At 31.5% G+C, this 9085-nt stretch overlaps 1 long non-coding RNA gene across 3 annotated transcripts; it reads left to right on the top strand.

Annotated features, from left to right (window-relative positions):
• LOC132617006 (uncharacterized) lies at positions 1–3637 on the top strand. Of its 3 annotated transcripts, none has more exons than XR_009573526.1 (2): positions 1–1036; positions 2494–3637. It is a non-coding gene; the product is annotated as an uncharacterized LOC132617006 (long non-coding RNA). The 3 variants fall into 3 exon arrangements; XR_009573528.1 differs by having other exon boundaries at positions 2404–3637; XR_009573527.1 differs by having other exon boundaries at positions 2398–3637.
• The last annotated feature ends 5448 nt before the right edge of the window (positions 3638–9085 follow it).

The raw sequence follows: 9085 nt of genomic DNA, 5'->3' as shown, positions 1-9085 counted from the left end.
ATCTGTACAATCTAGCCTAACAATATAAACAAACTTGTTCCCTTCTATGCTGAACACATGCTGTTGTACATCTGTGATCTGTGGCCATCAGACGGCTATCATTTAATCCATCAAAATATGTCTTGAATGGTCTAATGGCCTCCACGTGTCTCTGCTCCAAATACTATAAAATCGGTTCCTAGGATTGATCGAAGAACCCAATCTTTGTCTGATAAACTTAAGAGCTAATAGAAACCCCCAACTTAGAAAGTATTCTACTTAGAAAGTATTCCATGATGAGAAGCCCCAGAGAGATACTTAGTGAAAAGATCAGCGAGTTGGTGTTCTGAAGGAACAAATCACAAAGTTATCAGGCCGGAGAGGTATAGCTGTCAAACAAAGTGACAGTCAAGCTCAACGTGCTTCGTTTCTTTCATGGAAGACGGGGTTACCAGTTATATGAATGGCAGCTTGACTATCGGAGTAAATGGGAACCGGCAAAGATGGTGGAACTGAGAGATCCTCGAGTAATCTGATGAGCCAAGTAAGCTCCGAAGTAACTTTCCTCATTGATCTATACTCGATTTCTGTGGAAGAAAGGGAAATCGAAGCTTGCTTCTTCGATTTCCATGATATAGGAGCATCCAGTGGCGGAGTCAGGATTTTCATCCAGGGGTTCAAAAATTCTAAAAGGTAAGTATACGAAGAAGTCAGGTTCAACATCTATTATATATGCATAATAAAATAATTTTAACTTTGAAAATACACTGTAATTTTTTTTCGAGGGGTTCATAACCCTGGGAGCACCCCCAAGAGTTATGTAAAACCCATTCACAGTCACAGATTGGCGAGAATCCGAACAAGATGCCCAATTAGCATTGCAAGAGGCTAAGAGGGAAAAAGATGGGTTAGAAGAGTGGAGAATACCCTACCCTGGGTCCAATTGAAGGTACTTCAAGACCCGTAAATCAGCAGAGAAATGAGAAGAGCTGGGATTCTGCATAAATTGACTGAGTTTCAACACTGGAAAAGCCAAATCCGTACGAGTATGGGTCAGGTAATTCAATTTCCCTCTAAATGCCTAAAACTGTAGGATTAAGCATAGGTGTAACTGTTTCTGCTTGTAGTTTAACTGAAGGATCTAGTGGGGAAATGACTTTGGAAATACGTGAACAATCGAATTCCTTGAGCAAGTTTAAAGTAAACTTGTGTTGACTGACAATGAAACCATGTTTTTCCTTGATAGCCTCCATACCAAGAAATTAATGAATTTCCCCTAAATCTTTAACCTTGAATTCTGAATGGAGGAACTGTTTGCTAGCAGCAATTTCATGTAGATCATTTCCTGTAAGCAAAATGTCATCAACATATACTGCTAGGATAGAAATAAGATCCCCATTCCTCTTAAATAACAAAGAGTAATCATTTAGTGATGAAGTGTATCCTTTGTAACTTAGAGCGCCAGCAAGTCTAGAATACCACTGTCTTGAAGCCTGCTTCAAACCATAGAGAGATTTATTCGAAATGCAAACATGATTTAGGAGTAGGAGGGATGAGACCTGGAGGAAATTTCACAAAAACCTCCTCATCCAAAGTTCCATGTAAAATGGCATTGCTCACATCTAGTTGTGAAACTGACCAGTCCTTCTTAGTTGCTTAGTTGCAACTGTTAGCAAACACCTTATTGTTGTCATTTTCGCAACAGGTGAAAATGTCTCATTATAGTCTATTCCTTGCTTTTGAATGTCCCCCCTCACAACCAACCTAGCTTTAAGTCTCTCTATTGTACCATTTGAATTATGCTTCACCTTGTACAACCATTTACAAGGCAAAGCTTTCTTTCCTTGATGCATTTCAACTATGTGCCATGTCTGATTTAGTTGGAGTGCCTTGCCATCCTGTATCTGCTGCAGCTTCATAAAAACTGTTAGGTTCAGATAAAATGGACAAGGATTCTAACATATGTTGATTGTGAGTGGATAGGGCTTTGGAAGAGTAGATGGAGGGTTGAAAGGATTGTGTGAAACAAGAGTTTGTTAGATCGCACAAGGTTTAATATCTTTGTGTGATTGTTATATGGTACAATACAGTCTTGAATCTTGTGCTTTGATGAATTAAACTTGAAGCCCTACAAATATGTCATGGTTAAATGAATACAAAAATCCTCTTTTCTTATGTAGTTATCACTATAATATGAGAGTTTAAAGACTATCTTATAGATCATTGCTTGAAGCTTCTATTTTGCCTTATAATTTCACAACTTATCTAACAGTTTTACAAGTGTCCTCACTGCCATTGATTTATTCTTTTGGTTTATCATATATTTTCATTGCAAGACAGTGCATCTCCCATCTTTGATGGAAAACACTTTTAACTTATTGTTTGTTCCGCAACATTGAATTGACCCTGTGATGAAAGACACAGAATGAATTCTGATGGATTTTCTCGAGCTCCAATTACGCAACTACAACTTTTGTGTACGCAAAATGTGAAGGTAACTTTACAGGTTTTCAGGCTGGTAGGTTTCTGAATTCAAGCGAGACATCCACAGACAACTTGTGGAACGAGCAAGCATTCGTCAAAAAGTTCATCGGAAGCACTACTCTATTGATGAAAAGGGAACTTGCTTCAGATTCAACATTAATCCTTATAGCATGCGATCAGCCTCAAGATCAAGAACATCAAGCAATAGTGTAAACTATATGTGCAAGAGAAGAAGACTTGGAGTCCCATTTAGAAGGTTATATATCTCGTGACTCCTATTATCATTCAGTAGCAAGTAGTAATAGTATCACTAGCCATTAGAAACAAGAAAGTTCCAATAGCATTCTTTTCGTAAGGAGGACGAAAGAAGCCGAGTTCTTGTAGATTCAAGATGAACATAATAGGCTTAAAAGGTAAATGTAGTGAATCGCCACGAGCAGTTTATGTGAGTTCGAGAAAACTGCTCGTTTCGATTCACAACATGTACCTTAAAGCCTATTATGTTCATGAATCTAGGAAGAACTCAGCTTCTTTCCTCCTTAATGAAAAGAATGACATTGGAACTTTCTGGTTTCTGATGGCTAGTGATACTATTACTACTTGTTACTGAATGACAATAGGAGCCACTATATATATAACCTCCTAAATGGGACTCCAAATCTTCTTCTCTTGCATATATAGTTAACACTAATTGATTGATGTTCTTGAGCTTGAGGCTGATCACATGATACGAGGAAAATATTGAAGCAAGTGCCCTTTTCACCAACTTCTTGTCGCCAAAGGCTGATCACATTCACCAGAAGTACTACCTCTTATTCTTACTGTCATATCCTCGCGTTGCTACAGTCTTGGATGATCTTTTATGTTCTATTGAGAATATATATTGTGGAGATGGTGCAAGGGTGGTTAGGGGCTCATCTTTACCAAAAAAAAAAAAAAAGGGTGGTTAGGGGCTCATGAAATTCTTCTATAAGATCTAGAACATAAATTTTAGTAAAAGAAGCATTCTAAAGCCACTGGTTAATTGCTTAGTTTTCAGAAGATCTTGGTGTTTCAACATTCTATTTCTTCCACACAGGGATTGTGCCAAGAAACAGTACTAACATGCAACACTGAGAAAACAATTGTTCTAGATAGTCATTTTAATTCTATTGAAGTAAATGTTCATATCTCACTTCAAGTTTTAAGAGGTCTCTGAGGTAATCACCCTTTTAAACATTTTGTTTTCTGCCCCGAAACCTATACGCAATGAAGTTGACGTTGAGTATTGAACTTTCACCTTGTTGGTGAAGGTTTGGTTCTCCACCTAGTAACTCTCCCCATTTCCCTTCCTTCTCCCCTATGTAAACTATATAAAATTTAGGCCAAACCCATTGATAGCTGCTTGTGGTCGTCAAGATAGGCCTAACTAGGAGTGTCAAATGGGCGAGTTGGGCTGAATTTGGGCTGTTCAATTAGTGGAGTTAATAAATGGGCCGATTATTGACCCGTCCAAAAGTTACTTGGGCTGAAATAGGCTAAAAGCGGGTCATAACTCAACCCGCCCAATCCTTACTAAGTTTTAATTTCTTATTTGTTCTTCTATAATTGTTTTAGTACCTAAAAAATATTTTCTTTCGTTATTATGATTATATATAACCTATCGAATAAAAATTATGTTTTTATGAAAATATTTTGACAAGATTTCTCGTGGTTCAATTTGGGTTGCATATCACCCCAACTTTTTATGGACAGAAATGAGTTATGCTGAAATAATAATTGGGCGGGTCAATGATCAGCTCAAACTTGGGCGGGTCAATGATCAGCTCAAACTTGAGCGGGTCATGCCTTCAAGGGCTAATTAGGCCCTAAAGGTGTTTCATTCCTCTTTTGGTTCCATACATAAATAAATATGCCTCAACTTGGGTCCCAATTCAAACAATTGAGAAACAAGCAAACTTCAAACCTTTTTATCTAAGTTTAACGGGCAGTCCCAAATTTCAGATATTTTATTTGAAGTTTGAACTCCCAAGTCTAAGCTTCAAATAAAAATGGTTGTTTGGAACTAATTGTTGCTAAGAGTCCAAGCAGAGCTCTGGAATTTTCACTATCAACTTTCCAAGTGTTGGCGTAAGTTATCACATTGGAGCTCAATTACCTCAATACTCCATGTAAATGAAGATTTAAATTCTATGCTTTTTAAAAGAAAAAAAAAGAACTCTCAATAAAGAAAGTGAGATTAACATATATATACATAATAAGAAAAGTATTTACGAAATATAACGAAACTTTTCAGTTTACAAAACATGGCAATAGATTTCTTACAAAATATATACGAAAATAAATATATATATATATATATATATATATATATATATATATATATATATATATATATATATTTATTTATTTTTTCTCTGCTCAAGGCTTAAAAAAATCACTCAAAATTTTGTATATGAAAAATGTATGAGATGTGTATATCTCGCTCAAAGCTTAAAAAGTTGGCTCAAAATTTTATGTATGAAAAATATAAGAAATGTGTATATCTGGTTCAAGGCTTAAAGCTTTCGTTCATTTTATGTATAAAAACAACATGAGTTATGTATATCTCGCTCAAGGCTTAGAATTTAGCTCACATATTTTGTATATAACGTTCATGTTAGGTTTCTGGAAAACTAATACAATTACAACAACATTGTATACAACATTCATACAATATTTAAGGCTTAAAAAAATCGCTCAAATTTTTGTGTATGAAATGTGTATATCTCGCTTAAGGCTTAAAACGTTTGCTCAAAATTTGTGTATGAAAACTGTATTAAAAAATTTCACACACATATACACATTTCATACATGTTTCATACAGTTTTTATAAACAGAAAATTGACTGAATTTTTTAAGCATTGAGCGAATTATTTTAAAATACATTTTTTTTAATTTTTTTTTTTTTTTTTGAAGCATGAAAAATGAAGATCCGTTATATTTTGTAAATAAAGAAAAGTATCGTTATATTTTGTAATAAAGAGTCTTAAATAGGTATTCTATGTCATTTTCCCCATAAAGAAAATTGAACAATCATATTCAACAGATTCATAAAGCTTCATATATAACCAATGCCATATCGTGTATACTATGTATATGTGTGAAACTTATACATATGCGACAGTCATATAAATGTGTGTGGGTATCAATCTATATATATAAAAAAGGAGAGTAGTCTAGTTTAATATTAAGCCAAGTGGCGTAATATGAACAAGTCACTTGGCAACAAATTCTATTTGTATTAATTATTAAAGAAGTTATTAATTGTAGTTCAAAATATTACCTAATTTAATAATCATCTACTACTACTAATAATAATTATTATTATTATTAATCTATATATATAAAAGAAGAGTAGTCTAGCTTAATATTAAGCCAAGTGGCGTAATATGAACAAGCCATTTGGCAACAAATTCTATTTGCATTAATTATTAAAGAAGTTATTAATTGTAGTTCAAAATATTACTTAATTTAATAATCTACTACTACTACTACTACTACTACTAATAATAATAATAATAATAATAATGAACTCACGTAATATACTCATACGATATTATCAACACATAGTAGTAGTAGTTGTTAATAATAATAATGAAAATAATAATGAACTCACCTAATATACTCATACGATATTATCAACACATAGTAATAATAATAATAATAATAATAATAATAATAATAATAATAATAATAATAATAATAATGATAATAATAATAATAATAATAATAATAATAATATCTATATATATATATATATATATATATATATATATATATATATATATATATATATATATATATATATATATATATATATATATAAAAGGAGAGTAGTCTAGCTTAATATTAAGCCAGGTGGCGTAATAAGAACAAGCCACTTGGCAACAAATTCTATTTGTATCAATTCTAAAAAGAAATTAATTGACATAATTAAATGAACTCACCTAATTTGGTGTATTGATTGGAGAAAATTATTAATTGATATTCTTGGATTCTAATTTATAGTCAACAATGTTCCTTTAAATGGTAAGATATAATATTGTCCTTTATTACTTTCTGCAATTAAGATAAATTCAAGCCCCTATGAAGAGCACTCGTACGATTAAATTGAATGCAACATCAAAATTAAAATGTATCAAAAAATCATGATTAAAATTCATTTGTTTAATATTTTCACTTTAAAATGTTACCGTGTAAGTAATCTATTAGGAATATAGAAAATGATAAGTCTAAACGAAATTGAGATGTCAACAATTAGATTTTATCACCTTTCTTATTAATAATAGAACGAATCAATATTAGCATAATTAGCAGGAAAAACAAATATAATGCTACTTTGAATTTTAAACCAAGTTCATACTATATATAGATGTAAAACAATTTAAACTTAAAATAAATAAATAAAAAATAGGATTTGAATTAAATTGAAAGACAGTTATCTTTTTTAAACTAATCAAATGACTATCCTTCCTAAAAGTAAAACAAAATGGAACACATCAAAGTTTTTTTTGGTACTTCCTTTTAAGAAGAAGATTTTCTTTCAAGCTAGGGTAGTAACAGAATCAAATCGACAAGTTTTATGGCTCTGATGAACTAAATTTTATAAATAAATATCGATTTCCTTTTCTATATTTCTCTTTCTATGTAGAGAAAATATTCTAATACAAATATTTGAACTGAAATAAAAAATTTGAATTTGAATTAAAAGTTAAAACATGTGCAATTCAAATATCATCATATAAGGAATATTAGAATTTTTTTCCCCCATAGATTGGGTTATCTTTGTAATGAATTTACAATGCAATAAAAAATTAAAATTGATTATACTCCCTAAAGTTTAGATAACTGATTATAAATTCTAAAATGTTTAATTCAAATTCTGAATTTGAAGTAGTTAGCCATATATTCCTGTGGAAAAATGGTTAAAAACTTATTTCCTTTTTTGACTTTTCTCTATTTATATTTTTTTTTTATTTTGCATTCTCTCTTATTAATCTGCTATCTTATTTAAATAAATAAATAAAAAAACAATCACTAATTAGCAAAAACAACCGATGCCTTATATGAGTCCAGAAAATCTTCCCGAAATTTGTGGAGATAATTAAGTAATCAGTTACATAAAATTAAGAGAGATTTAAGGAGAACTTCATTAAGAAGGATTTGAGTGGAAGTTACAAAAATGATGAAGCGGACACATAAATAAGGTATGAAATAATAGAATATCAATCAATAATGATACATAATTATGGTATATTTATTTTTGTGCAAATTATTAAGCAAAAAAAGGGTGATAAATTTCTGGAGTCGTTCTATTTATGCCATCAACCAACTCTCCAAACATCCTCTTTGCTTTTCATTGCTTAAAATTTTCAGTGTTTCTAATCTGTATTACTTGTGTAGTTTTTTGATTTTATGTTTTTTTGCATAATTATGATATAAAGGTGATTGACTTTCTTGACCTTTTTCTTTTTTATCCTTTCAACACCGGATTTTGGTAGAGTAGGAGATCAAGAATGTTGATAAGAAGTTTTCTCAAGAACATCACTAATTCAAAATAAAAGCTAATGGAGGTTGAACGCTGAATTCACAACGTATGTTTGGAACAAAAAAAATATTTATCGCGAATAATTTGAATTATTCATAGTGTTGATAGTTGGTAAGTTTGGTGAATGCTTGATTTGATACAAAAGTTTATACTTCCTCTATCCCAATTTATGTATACTTTTCGCTTCCCAACATTCAAACTGCATGAATTTTGATCATCATCTTGAGATATATTTTTTTACCAAGTTGATATGGTAAAAGTTATAACTTATTTTTCATGTAGTTTTCAAATAAAATATTAATTTTCAAATATTGAGTTAATCTATTCTAATTTAGCTTCAAAGTTTAATCAAATTGACTCTCGAACAATGAAAAGTATCTCATAAATCACATTTTAATATGATTAATATTCTTTAATTTTTTTCATGCATCGCGCGGGTACGAATACTAGTATATTATAAAGCTAGGCAAAAGAAGAGTGATGTGCCACCTCTCTTTGCCAAGGATCATATTTATCATTTTTCGCATTTGTTATTGTATGAAAATAAATGAGTCAATTACTACTCCTCCATTTATTCATATTTTTAATGTAAAAACTTAAGGGTCTTTCTTTCCACTATCCTCGCAACTTTGGGTCATAACCCCTAAATTATTGATAGCCATGTTCATGGCATCATTTGGAGATCCATATTATAATCCTATAAATAGAGGGAATGTAAGAATTTGCTACAAATAGTTAAAAGGTTAATATGCTTACCTACGCAAAGTTTAAGGGCTTACTTATTTACTTCAAATATTCTTCTTTTGCATTGTTTTCCTGTTGCTTAACTTTTCTTAATTGGGAAAAGGACATAAAGGGCCGTCCGGCCCAAACTATTTCCACCGGATGGCCCATGCTTCTCCAAACCTAAAGTGTAGCCAGCGCAGCCTTTTGTGGCGACTTTAGTCGCCACTAAAAGTTCGCTGCAAAAAAAGGATTATTTGTGGCAGCTTTAGTCACCACAAAAGATCTTTTTTTTATTTGGTAAAACCATTGAAGATCAACTATGTATAG

Source organism: Lycium barbarum, chromosome 11, assembly GCF_019175385.1.
Source record: "Lycium barbarum isolate Lr01 chromosome 11, ASM1917538v2, whole genome shotgun sequence".
Lineage (NCBI taxonomy): Eukaryota > Viridiplantae > Streptophyta > Magnoliopsida > Solanales > Solanaceae > Lycium > Lycium barbarum.
The sequence above is the reverse complement of the archived record's forward strand: the minus strand, read 5'-3'. Positions and strand labels throughout refer to the sequence as shown.